We start from the raw sequence: 13602 nt of genomic DNA, 5'->3' as shown, positions 1-13602 counted from the left end.
TACTTAAGCTCAACAGGTAAGATTTTTGTCATCTCATCTAACCTCTTTTAGACATAAATATGTCCAAAGCTTAAGCACTGTTTAAATGTCAAAATATCTACAGAAAATGGGATGGGGAATAACATTATCTATTTATCTCAGTGGAGAGATTTGCTAATCAGTTTTAGATCTTACTCTTATGTGTGAAGGCAACATCAGATTTTTCGAGTTCAGGAAACTAGTATCTCTCTGGTTTTGTTTGTTTGTTTGGTTGTTGTTGTTTTTAAACTCTGGGGCTCAACTGAGTATTCTAGACTATTGAAGTACAGAGTTCTAAAAAATTCTAAATCAAGGGTCAACCTAGACCATATCATGCGGATTGTATCAACAGTATTTTTGGAAATGCAGGTGCAGCAAAATTGTATTTTAACAGAGCTGTCTATTAATTAATATTATAGATTAGAAAAATGTAACATTTTACCCTATTAGTGTTATTGGATTTGCTTTTCTGAGGTATTCCTGTAATTTGTGTTCTGCCTTGTTGATGGTGATCATGTTGCCCCAAACCAGTTTTTATCTTCTTTTTTCTTGGAAATTTGTTAAATATATGAAATTATTTCTAGACCTATATTACATATAAATATATTTATTTTCCATTTTGGATCCTCCTTTACTTGTAATGGCACACTAAAAGGTAACCAGCTGCGAAGGTATCAGTGGGGAGGAAATCAATGATTTGGTGCTCAGCAGTTCCCTACCAATTGTTGAACTATTGACTGACTACCAATCAATTGCTACACGACTCCTGCTGAGTCAGATAATGCAGATAAAGCACATGAATGAGCATCAGGCAGCAGGATTCGTGAAATGGAACAGGACCTCAAAGAGCATAAAGAAAAGGGAGGGTAGATGGTAATGAAAAAAATAAAATAAAAATAACATAGGCAGGGTGAAAAATGAGGTCTAAAAAGAGAACGGTTGACAAAATCAACACAGTTGGGAAATTGAAAAAAAGTAAAAAGATGCCTAACCTATCTTAGGTGACAGCTATTCTCCTCTACCTTCTGCTCCTCAGTTAACACTGACAGTTTCAGGAAACCTTATCCACTCTCTTTCCTATTATATATAGTATATTTCCTATTATATAGTATAATAGAGATAATAGAGAACGTGCAATTGCATGGAAGATACGTAGCAGATCCAAATTAGAAATAAGTATGTACCACATCCACTGTAACTGCTGCCAGAGAGAAAGAAGCTGTAAATGCAAAGAATCATGTATCTTGAGGGGTCTGGTTCTTAGCATAATAAGGCACTGCTAGTTTACAATCCAGAAAACCTGTACTACCCAGTTAATCAAGATTTGAAGACTAGTGTTAGTTGCATAGAGTTTAACTTAAGAAAATATCCCCCCACCAAAAAAAAAAAAAAATAATCCAGATACTTCTTTCTAAAATGACACAATGCAACCTTCTCCAAACAGCTCTTTCCTTCACCTACTTCCAGCTAGTCTTGAACAGGACAGAAGGAAGTAGTAGGGTTAAAACACATGTAAAATGAAACACTAATATTGAAGCAAAATAAATTATTAAAACTGAAATGAATTAGCTAACATAGAAAACACCTCCAACAGAACTCAGCAATCTTACAACAATATATGACTCAATACAGATTCTAGAATATTTACTTGAGATCTGTCCTGAAAATCTGAAGCTCAGAATTTTTACAGTGATATTATGACATGTTTTCATTTATGAACATATTTATGGTTTAAAATAATCAGAAGACTAAGAAGGAAATAACTAATCCCACAACAAAGAGTTGATTGTGAAAGTGTTAATCTCAGAATTGCACGGTGTAAATTCCTTGCTCCATCACTGATATTTAGTCTAACAGTGGAAGTCAGTTTGTCCATGCTTCAGTTCACTGTCTTTAATGTGGTGATAACTGTATTTTCATACCTCTCAGGAGTGCTGTAAATATTAATAAATGTAAATAATGCTTCTGAAATACTTAGACAATATAGCATTAGGATCATCTTAATCCCTTACACACATGCTAAGAAGTGAAGTTAAACTACAAGAGGTTTTTCAGTCAGTTAAAAATATACTGTGTGATTCAGAAAGATGTAAAGTGCAGGTAGTTTTCATTGACTTCAAACAGTTGTTGAAGGTCTGTACTTCTGAACATCTAACTATGCCCATTAACTGCTGTCTAACTGCTCGATGTGGTTTATAACACAAGCCTCTGTCAAGACCTTACTTCCACCTTCCAATCTTTCACTTTAAAATACTGCCTGTATTATTTACTTTCATTGTTTAAAAGACAGAGGTATGTGATAAATAAAAGAAGCTTTCCATGTCAATGACCATCACTTTTCCCATAAATATGTTAATTTTCAGATTCATAATCTCACTATTCCCATTTACTGACAGTATGGGAAATTGGAATGAAATAGATTTAACCTATTTAAAATCAGTAAAATGGGCAGATGGGATACATTATTAAACAGAGAATGTGTTATTTCTTTTGCTTGCTTCAAAAATAGGAATTGCATTGCTGGTACAGTGTGTATGAGACAAAGCCCTTATTCCTAATTGTTACCAACAGTTTTCTAATGTTTTATGACTAAGCATAACAGAAGTGACCTTTGTTTATTTTATCTGCCTCTAAGCTCACCAGTGCATCCACTTGTCACAAAAGTTCCCTCACTTAGATATACATGGACATTTTCATGAGAGGAGTAGAACAGTGAGAGGAGTAGAAAAACTGTCTGTGCTCAGATAATGAAACACTTGGTGGAATGGAAAAAAATCTGGAACTATATTAGAAAGCTAACAAGTAAGGGAGAACCCACGTTGGAATTGAACCAGATCTTGACACAGAGATCAGTACTGATCTTTTTTGACAGATATTTGAAATGAAAGACAGCCAAAGAAAGAGTCCTATGTATTAGTCAGTGTCATGGATATTTACTACTGTGAGCAATAACAGAGTCTAGTTTTCACTCATATGGTAAGTGAAAATGATTATTTTTTTTCAGCTTATTGAGCAGCTTAGGTAGCCACTCACAAAGAAAAGATTATGAGATTTTTTTGTCCTACAAAGGGGATGTTTATAGGATCACTGGATTATCCAGTCTTGGAGAGACCTAGGATGTCTTAAATCCAACGTCTTGCTCAAAGCTAAGGTCAAACCAGGTTTCTCAGGGCTTTCTTCAGCTGGTTTTGAAAATCTGCAAGGAGAGAAATCTAAGGATGTATTCAAAAATAAAAAGTTTCTTTTATGTCCAGTCCAAACCTCTGAACGCCTGACTTCCTGCCAGGGTGCACTTTTGGCTCATGCGGCTTGCTGCCCACCACAATTCCCTAGGCCTTTACCATGGATCTGTTTCCCAGATAGACAGTCCCCAGTCCATGGTGTTGCAAAGAATTTCTTCTTTCCCAGCTGCAGGACTTCACATTTAACCTTTTTGAATTTCTTTGGGTTTCTGTCAACCCATTTCGTTAGCCGGTGTAAATATATTCAGAGCAAAACTCTCAGCATATTGACTGTGCTTTATTTGTTGTTATCTGCAAACTTCAATTCCTTCCCCTAACCCGCCCCCCCCCACTTCTTCTTGAATCCTGCCTCCAAGCACAGAGGCCTGGGAGATATTACTGGTAAAATAGAACCAAAAAAAGATATTGTCTGTGCCCATCTTTACTGTATCACTCATTACATTCAGCAAGAGGTTCACCTTTGGCTACTAATCATGGAATTATCATAGAACAGCTTGAGTTGGAAGGGACGTTAAAGATCATCCAACTCCAACCTGCCTGCTATGGGCAAGGACACCAATGTCTAGGTCAGGTTCCTCAGGGCCTCACCTAACCTGGCCTTGTACACCTTCAGGGATGGGGCTTCCACAGCTTCTCTGGCAACCTGTGCCTGTGCCAGTGCCTCCCCTCTTTCTGAGTGAAGCATTTCTTCCTAACCTCTAATATAAATCTCTCCTCTTTTAATTTAAAACCATCCTCCTTTGTCCTATCATTATCTGCCCATGTAAAAAGTCTCTGTCCATCTTTTTCATAAGCTCCTTTTAAGTACAGAAAGGCCACAATGTACTTTTAAGTACAGAAAGGCTCCCCAGAGCCTTCTGTTCTCCAAGCTAAACATCCCCAACTGTCTAAGCCTCTCTTTACAGAAGTGCTCCAGCCCTCTGATCATTTTATTGGCCCTCTCCTGGACCCACTCTAACAGATCAACATCCTTCTTGTGCTTGGGGCTCAAGACCAGTCTCCAAGTGGGGCCTCACAAGGACAGAGCAGAGATCACCTCCCTCAGCCTGCTCCCAACTCCTCTGTTGATGCAGCCCAGGATGCAGCTGGCCTTCTGGGCTGCAAGCATTCACTGCATCATATTGAGCTTTTTGTCCACCAGAACACTCAAGTCCTTCTCTGCAGGTCTGCTCTCAATGAGTTCTTCTTCTCCCAGTCTGTATTCATATCCGGCATTGCCCTGACCCAGGTGCAGCACCTTACACTTTGACTTGTTGAACTTCATTAGGTCCTTATGGTTTCTCACTTGTCCTTTTGTCCCTTTGGATGGCATCCCTTCTTTCAGTTGTATCAACTGTGCTCCTTAGCTTGGTGTCATCTGCAAACTTGTTGAGGGTGCACTGGATCCCATTGTCTATGTCATTCATAAAGATATTAAACAGTACCAGCCCCAAGACTGACTCCTGAGGTCCCCTGAGAGACTTCACTCATCACCAACCTCCACATGGACATAAAGCCATTGACCACCACTCTCTGAGTGTGGCCTTCAAGCCACTCAATGGTCCACCCTCCAAATCTGTATCTCTACAATCTGGAGATCAGGATGTCATTTGTGACCTTGTCAAAGGCCTTACAGAAGTCCAGGTAGATGACATTGGTCAGTCTTCCCTTGCCAACCAATGCAGTCACTCCATCATAGAAGGCCACCAGATTGGTCAGGCACAATTTGCCCTTGGTGAAGCCATGCTGGCTGCACTACTACTAATGTAGTAGTATATCTTGTTGCCCCTGATGTCCCCTGTAAACACTAATTCTACTTGATATTTGGCTTTCCTAACAACAATTTTTAATGCTCAAACAATATTTATAAATTTCTCCCTCATAGCCTGCTCCTGTTTCTGTGCCTTTTCCTTTGTATTGGAGCTTCATGATGAACCCCCTATGTGGCTAATCAGTCTTGATACATCTACTTGTTTGCCTAAGTATGGACCATTAATGTGCTGTTTGCAACTCATGTCTGACAAATCCCAGGATATTGGTCGTTGGCTAGAATATTTCCACTTACCTTTCACACCATAAAAGTTAAGAATGTAGTCCTCATTACGTCTTTAAGCAGTAGAGAGAAAGATGTTTAGATGAAGAATTCTCTTTTTTTTTTTTAGACAGATGTCACAGATGAATATATTCATACAGACAGAGCTTTGGTAAGTAACTTAGAACAGATTCATTACTTTCAGGTTGCTAGAGTTATCAACCTGAATCAGATAAATCATCTTTATCAGAAGACAGTGAACATTGTTCCTTTGTTCTCTGATAACTCACTTGATTGACTATTGAATCTGACAGAAGTAGATGAGATGTTCTTTCTTTGCCCAGTTAGAAGAACACAATGCAGGAGGGGCAAAAACTAGTTTCCTTTAAGGTTTAGCAATTCTGTATGTAGCAGCCAACATCTGTGACAGAGCCAATATAGCAACAATACAGAACACTGCAGCCAGACAGTATTTGTTCAAGTGTTCAAGCTGTTTTAGAACAAAAATACTCTCCCTGTCTTACTGAGTGACATGAATAGTTTCACACATCCTTGCCTGTTGGCAAGAAACTACTCTGGATCAGTAGCCTATGTGCAATTCTCTAAAAAGAACAACTGAGTACCCCTTCCTTTATCTTAGGAGTTCTTTTAGAATAGAAGCATCTTCCCTGAGTGAGGTAGACAGTCACAAAGTCCCTTGCTTCTTTGGTGGGATTCTTATGAACAAATGTGGATATTCACAGAGCAGATCACTACATCTGAATTAGTCCTCAGTATGCTCTGTAAACAATGAATCTCTAGTAAATATTGACAGTGGAATTTAAGATAAGAAATTAATTGCATCTTACCAAATATGTTGAAAATGATCACGTGCACAATTCCATAAAAGTTCCTGACTCTCCATTGATTAAAATAGGATGGCAGGGTGAGATTGCAGATACACATTGCACAAATCTCATATTAGGTGAGATGAATGGTTATTGACTATGGTTATTCAGTTCCACAACACCAACAAACATTATTAATCTGAATCCTTTGTGCAAATGAAGCATTTATGTAAACATTCACTCCAAGATGAATGTAGAACTAGTTAGTAAACTGATTGACCATTGTAAATGTTTCTTGACAATTAGCCTATTCTCACATTATTCTCATTAAAACACAAGTGTAGTAACATGGTTCTTATCAAGCAGATTCAAACTAAATTGTCTTTATTGACCTCCACAGACTTATTCATGATACATCATGTTATAACTGAAGACAAACTTCGGAGACATAATGCAATATTAGTAAATATAGAGAAGTGTGCTGTGGTTTCAGACAGAATAATAGATATGAGCTTTAGATAAATATTCTGAAGAATTAATATCTATTTGACACATGAAAAACTGTTTATTTGAAAAATTTATTTCCTCTTCAAACACATTCATATAGTCTTCTCATTTATTTTTAAAAGCTCTTATTATCCTCTCAAGTCTAATTGGTTTATTAATAATAAAAGATCTGATTATCAATAATAATACTTTCTACAGTTTTCTCTCACTTTGATGTTGTACACACTATATTTGGTGCAATTCAAACATACTGGTGATGCAGGAGAAAAATGTAAGTATTAGGTTTGAATTATCTACAGTTATTTAAAAATCTTGCTATCATCTGGTTTACAGATCTTTTGCATATATCTGTAACATACTAACTTTTGCTATAATTTGATTTAACATATGGTTTTTTATTGTAACTCTCCTTATTTTTTATGCCACAAGATAGCACATGGTTCCTTACAGTCTTCATAAGGTGAAAGAGAATTCTCTTTGTAATGTATTCTCAGTGAAATCTCTCCCAGGACATCTCGACACTGGAGGGAGGAGGAAGAGTCTGGGAAGTGGAGATCTTCCACCTTGTTAACAAGGGAGCGGTTTGGGAGCGTCTGAGTGGGCTCAATGCACACAAATCCATGGGTCCCAATGGGATGCATCCATGTGTGGTAAGGGAGTTGGCAAAGGGATTTGCCGAACCGCTCTCTATCATCTTTGAAAGGTCCTGGAGAACAGGAGAGGTGCCTGAAGATTGGAGGATAGCCAGTGTCACTCCGGTCTTCAAGAAGGGCAAGAATGAGGATCTGGGAAACTACAGGCCAGTCAGTCTCACCTCTGTCCCTGGTAAGGTGTTGCAACAGTTTGTTCTGGATGCCATCTCCAAACAATTGGAAGAGAAGAAGGTTATGAGGAGTAGTCAGCATGGATTCACCAAGGGGAAGTTGTGCTTGACCAACCTCCTTGCCTTCTATGATGGCATCACCAGCTGGGTAGATGAGGGGAGAGCAGTGGATGTCATCTACCTTGACTTTAGCAAGGCTTTTGATACTGTCTCCCATGACATCCTGAGAGCAAAGCTGAGAAAGTGTTGGATAGATGAGTGGACAGTAAGGTGGGTTGAGAAGTGGCTGACTGGCCAAGCTCAGAGGGTGGTGATCGGTGGCACAGAGTCTGGCTGAAGGCCTGTGACTAGCGGTGTTCCCCAGGGGTCAGTGCTGGGTCCGGTCTTGTTCGACATCTTCATCGATGACCTTGATGAGGGAATAGTGTCTGTCCTCAGCAAGTACGCTGATGACACAAAGCTGGGAGGAGTGGCTGATATGCCAGAAGGCTGTGCTGCCATTCAGCGAGACCTGGACCGCCTGGAGAGATGGACAGGAAGAAATCCAATGAGGTTTAATAAGAGCAAGTGTAGAGTCCTGCACCTGGGAAGGAACAACCACATGTATCAGTACAGGCTGGGGGACGACCTGCTGGAGAGGAGCTCTGAGGAGAAGGACCTGTGGGTCCTGGTGGACAACAGGTTGGCCATAAGCCAGCAGTGTGTCCTCTTGGCCAAGAGGGCAAATGGGATCCTGGCGTGCATTAAAAGGAGTGTGGCCAGCAGGTCAAGGGAGGTGATCCTTCCACTCTACTCTGCCCTGGTCAGGCCTCACCTGGAGTACTGTGTCCAGTTCTGGGCTCCCCGGTACAAAAAGACAGGGATCTCCTGGAAAGAGTCCAGCGGAGGGCCACAAGGATGATACGGGGCCTGAAGCATCTTCCTTATGAAGAAAGGCTGAGAGACCTGGGTCTGTTCAGCTTGGAGAAAAGAAGACTGAGAGGGGATCTCATCAATGTCTATGAATACTGTGGTGGTTTTACTGTGCTGGGCAGCTAAACCCCACAACCGCTCTCTCACTCCCCCTCCTTTAGATGAGGAGGGGGAGAAGTAAAGCAAAGAACAACTCACGGGTTGAGATAAGGATAATTTAATTAAAGGGAAATAATAATAACAATTAAATAGACTACCATGAACTAAACAATTTAACTAAGGGGAAATAAAAAGGGAAAGGGGAAAAGGGAAAAATAAAAAGAAGGGAGGAAAACAAACAAACAAAATAAATGAAGGCTATATGGAAGTGCAGAGGAAAGAAATTACTCTCTACTTCCCACAAATGAGCAATGATTGACCACGTCCTTGAAGCAAGGCCTCAACGCACGCAGCCGGTGTTCGAGAGGAGGTCCGACGTTTTCTCAACGAGAGCCTACCCCTCCCCTCTTCTTACTGTTTCCACCTTTTATTGGTGAGCGTGACATCACATGGTATGGAATATCCCTTTGGTTGGTTTAGGTCAGCTGCCCTGGTGATGTTTCTCTTCTCACTTTTTGCCCACCCGCTATGAGGGTTAGAGAAAGGCCCAATGCTGTGCCACTGCTGCTCAGCAGTAGACACAACACTGGTGTGATAACACTGCTGTTCCAGCTACAAGTACAGAGTACGGCACTGTATGGGCTGCTGCCGGGAAAGTTAACATTCCAGCCAGACCCAGTACAACTACCTGAGGTGTGGAAGACAGAGGGATGTGGCCAACCTTTTTTCAGTGGTTTGCGGGGACAGGACAAGGAGTAATGGTCACAAGACAGAGCACAGGAAGTTCTGCACCAACATGCGAAAGAACTTCTGCACAGTGAGGGTGATGGAGCACTGGAACAAGCTGCCCAGGGAGGTTGTGGAGTCTCCTTCTCTGGAGATATTTAAGGCCTGTTTGGATACCTTCCTGGGCAGCCTGCTCTGAGGAATCTGCTTTGGCAGGGGGTTTGGACCTGATGATCTTTCGAGGTCCCTTCCAACCCCTTCAATTCTGTGATTCTGTGATACTGTTAAATCATATACTTCTTATTCAGTGAGAAAAAAATAGCATATAGAACACAGAAACTTTGCTTCAGAATGAATTGTGAACTATGACATTACAGAGATACTTGAATAAACGCTAAATTTTTGAATAGGTAAATGAAACAGCAGAAAAGCCATGCACAAGCTGAACCTGGAACTGCTCTAAGGTAGAATATAACTTAAAAAATTCAATAAATAAAGTCAAATTCACTCTACCAAATCCAAATCATATAAGCCTAGAATGCAGAGGGAGTTTAAAGATAGTAGAAATTCATTACATTTGAATTCCTTTGCACATAAAATCAGAGAGTACAGGGCAATGAAAGGCTATCTGCTAGAAGCAAACTTTCAATTTGCACTTGTTTCTGAGTCCATTTTAGCTGAAAAAGACTGCCATTTAATTAGCTCTCCTGCTGAATGTTCCAACAGATAGAGCTGGAATTGAACAAACTGCATATTCTCCAATGCAGTTGTGCACTCGTAGCTTTCGATTGGGGAACTAGCATTGATTAATTTGGTACCAAATACAAGCAGTGCAAAATAAGATTGTGATATATTATGACATGAGCCACTCATTGATGTAAGTGTAAGAGAATATTTTTCAGAGCTGTGTCACACTCTTACATCAGGACTGAATTTGACCCAAAGGCACTAGAAAACAGGTGGAAATAAGAACACTCTTGAGCTTTGCATAAACTGTGTTACCCTTTATGCAATAAAAATACATAGTATTTACAGAACATAACCATAGTAATTACGATAAATAACATTACATTTTATTAAGATAACCCAGAAAAAGAAAAAAAAAAAAAAAAAGGAAAACAGCTTTGTTCTGCTGCTGGGCCATAGATATTACAGAAAAGCAAATATGAGGCTGCATAAAATCTTTGGTTGTAGATATCATTAGTGGTGCTTTCACAGTGTGAATTTATTCAGTAAATTAGAAGCTGGAAAGAACTAAGATTCACTGAACACTATCTGCTCTTTGGCTAGAAACAGAGCACAGCTGGTTTGATCACAGAGGATAGTTCCATGAGTCTATTGGCAAAGAGTCATCTTTTGTCCCAGCCAAAGTAGATAAACTGTCAATAGATCAGTATAAAAGGCAGATGCTATTGTACATGGGAGTATCTTGTTTCAAACACACAGGTATTTTACCAGATGCTAAGTAACAGATCAGTATTTACACCTCTGTCTATATTTCAAAACTGATAGTTTCATAGAGAGCCCATTTTCTTAGAGGAGTAACATAAAATTCACAATTCTTTCAACATATTGATAAATTGATGCCAATAAATTTTTAAATAACAATAAACTTTTATTCTAGTAATGATGATCAATATTCATTCAATAATTAGAATTAAAAGAAAAATATTTTATGCAGAACAAAAAATGAGAGAGATTATTCATAATTTAGTGGTACAAAAAGAAGTGTACCCAGGTAGCCACAAAGGCCAACACCATCCTGGCTTGTATCAGGAATAGTGTAGCCAGGAGTACTAGGGAGGTGATTGTTCCCCTGTACTCAGCTGGGGTTGTTTGGTCTGGAGAAGAGGCTCAGGGGAGACATTATTGCTCTCTACAACTACCTGAAGGGAAGGTGTGGGGAGCTGGGAGTTGGCCTCTTCTCACAGGTAAGTGGTGATAGGACTAGAAGGAATGGCCTCAATTTATGCCAGGAGAGGTTTAGGTTGGAAATTAGGAGACATTTCTTCTCAGAAAGAGTAGTCAGACATTGGAACGGGTTACCCAAGGGAGGTTGTGGAGTCACCATCACTTTTGGATGTTTAAGGAAAGGTTGAAAGTGGTGCTTAGGGACATGGTTTAGGGGGTGATATTGGTGGTTGGGGGACAGTTGGACCAGGTGAACTTGAAGGTTTTTTCCAACCTTAATGATTCTATGGATTTCAGGAAAATTCATTACAAAAATATTCTAAGGGATACACTTAAAAATTTAAAGTTTTAACTGGAATGGTTTTGTTTGTTTGTTTGTTTGTTTTTTTGTCAGAAGCAAAAATATATGTTTGGGGAAAAAAAAAAAAAAAGAGAGAGATGGAGATTCCAATAGTGATTGGAATTTTTAACTGAATTAATTGCAAAAAGTTTAAATCAATCTTCATATACTACCTATATTTTAATAACAATAAGACAAAGAAGAGAAAATACATGTTTTTGTATAGAATGTATAAACATGAAGCAGAAATTCCTTCGTTTTACTTCTTTCCTCCAAAATCATCACCTATTCTGCTTCCGACAAGTCACTTTATTTTTCAGCTTGTATAGGAGTGATAACAGTACCATACTTAATTCTTGTCTAGTGTTATTTTGGAATCAAATGCTTAAAATAGACATTTCTACTCAACCCTACGATTAAAATATCTTTAAACAAACAAACACCTTTAGTCATTGCAGTAAAATTTTAAAAACTCTGTCTTGCATGTCTTACTGAATGATGCATCCTCTATAGCCCCTTTGAAGTCAGCATGACCACCTGAATGAGTAATAGCACTGGAACAATTCATAAAGGCTAATTTTGTTAGCTATTCTTAGTTACATGAATCAAATAACAGTTTTACGTACAAGGTACTACAAGTGACTTGGTCATTAGTAAAAAAGAATTTCAACCATTTTGTTAAAAAAAAAAAAAAAAAAAAAAAAAAGGACGATCATCCTGCAGAATTGTAATCCATTATTGATGAATATTGTTCTTCCAGAAAGTACTCCCATCCTGTTGCTGAAAAGAAAAATGCAGCTGCTAGAGAAGCCAATGGATATGTGATAATATCTCTGATATCTTTTTTTGGCTTCAAGGAAAGTCATTTAATCTTCTTTGCTGTTGAACTGCATAACTCCTCTTTTCACTAGAAAGATATGAACTGTGAAGAAAGGACAACTATTAATTCCTATTGAATCACTGAGATTTAATTGTTTCAACTTTGTTAGACAGCAGTGACTTCGTGTTTCAGTAACATAAGTGAACCAAATAATTCTAAAAAACAAAACAAAACAAAACACTCAGATTGTTTAACATTTTAGTCATTTTCATTTCTTGAGAAAACCAAAACCAAAACCAATAGAACAAAAAAAAAAAAAAAAAAAAAACTACCACCACCACCAACAAAAAAAACTGAATGATCATGGAAATACCTAGTGTCAAAAGCAGGATGTTTATGAAATGCAAATAAACATTTGGGTACAGCAGGAAAGGCTACCTTAGGACAGAGAAGTTGCCACATATCAGGAATATACAGCAGAGTATAGATTTCTTCCCTCAGATATGGAAAATGAGAAAAAAAAATCAAGTTCATTTGCAAGGGAAACTACAGAATGTTGCAAGTAGGTCTAGTATTTTGTTGGTCTGTTGAGATTTCCAGAAGAAATTAATTCAACAGCCATTGTCAGTTCCACTGAACATTTTTCATTTCTCTGATGAAGGGCAGTGAGAGGGTAGAAAATAGCACGGGAGTTTTGGGCCACTGCATAGCTGTGTCTGCTATCTGAGGATATTTCAGAGCCAAAGAATTAGTTGTCCAAATTCAGTCAATGATGCGAACTTAATTTTGAAGTAAGTTGAAGAGAGTTCTCTGAGGAGCATGTGGCAGAGTTTTATTACTTGTGTGAATTTTTCTAGCTGATGGACATTTAAGCCTGCAGCTGAGACCTAAGTTTGCACTCCCAAACAAGCAATTCCATCCAATCTGATAAAGTGATCATGACAATGATAAGTAATTGTTAAAGCCAAAGCTCTGAATAGAAGTAGAGTGCAAAATGGTTTAACTGAAATATAATGGGAAAATGAAAATCAATACAGACAAATGTTGAAGGATATATGATCCTATAGAAAGGATTGCTCAGGAGAAAAAGGAGTGGATGGATGTAATAGCTTTACAGTCCAAAGAAGGTAAATCAGTAAGACAGAACCCTTAAAGAAAACAAAAGTGAAGAGTTCCTGATGATTATTCATAACTGAAGGTATATATATATCTAAGTTGTAGAATCTGTCATGCTAGGAATTAGCTAGCTCAATAGCAAATAAACTAAAGGAAATCAAATATGATAAAAATAATAGTATTCTACTGAATAAGTCATGGTAGAAAAGAACACATTGTAGAAACCTACTTAAAATAAAAAAGTAAAAGG

This window comes from Anas platyrhynchos, chromosome 3, assembly GCF_047663525.1.
Source record: "Anas platyrhynchos isolate ZD024472 breed Pekin duck chromosome 3, IASCAAS_PekinDuck_T2T, whole genome shotgun sequence".
NCBI lineage: Eukaryota > Metazoa > Chordata > Aves > Anseriformes > Anatidae > Anas > Anas platyrhynchos.
Note: the sequence above shows the minus strand (reverse complement) of the source record.